The sequence below is a fragment of the Gossypium hirsutum genome, chromosome A03 (assembly GCF_007990345.1).
Source record: "Gossypium hirsutum isolate 1008001.06 chromosome A03, Gossypium_hirsutum_v2.1, whole genome shotgun sequence".
Classification (NCBI taxonomy): domain Eukaryota; kingdom Viridiplantae; phylum Streptophyta; class Magnoliopsida; order Malvales; family Malvaceae; genus Gossypium; species Gossypium hirsutum.
The window spans coordinates 16,708,218-16,708,895 of record NC_053426.1 but is presented as its reverse complement, the minus strand read 5'-3'; positions in this window follow the sequence as shown (position 1 = coordinate 16,708,895).

The window sequence follows — 678 nt, the reverse complement described above, 5'->3', positions numbered from 1 at the left end:
TGGTTTTGAAAGGGGGTTTGGGTATGTTTTAGGTTTTATTTTATTTGTAATGGCTTATTTTTGTAAAAGGCTCAATCTAATTTGGGCTTCTACATAATGGATAAGGATTGGTAGTTTATCACTATCGACTGCCTTTTGAATGAGAAGAACGGGTTCAACAGGCTTATCAACTGTTTAACAAAGCTTATCAAGATCATTTTAACTTTCTAGTTTACTCTATATAAAAAAAAACCCATTCCTTTGGTGGGGGTGCGGATTTGTATGCTGGGAAATCGAATAATCTTGCTCAAGTACTTGCTACCAACTTTTGTTTATTTCTTTGTGTTCAGATTTTCATATTCTTGTCTAAGTGTTGATGAACTCTCTTGTGGGGTATTGAGAGTAATATTGGGTGTTTATCAGTTATGTCATTGCTATCTATTAGGGCCACATGAACTTTACTTGTAGAGGAGTTTCTGGGCTTTAGTCGATAAAAGCGTGTTGTTTAATTGGTTGATTTGGTTTACTGAAAAACATTATTGAACGAGGCTTTGTAGAAATATGAACATTGTGTCTGAATTACGTTAACAAAGCTTGGTTTTATTGTCTCTTTTCGTACTATTATTAGTTTTCTTTTATGAGTTATTTCCGTTCTAGTTCACGTTGCAACGGACCTTAGTAAAGTTAAGTGTTCCATTA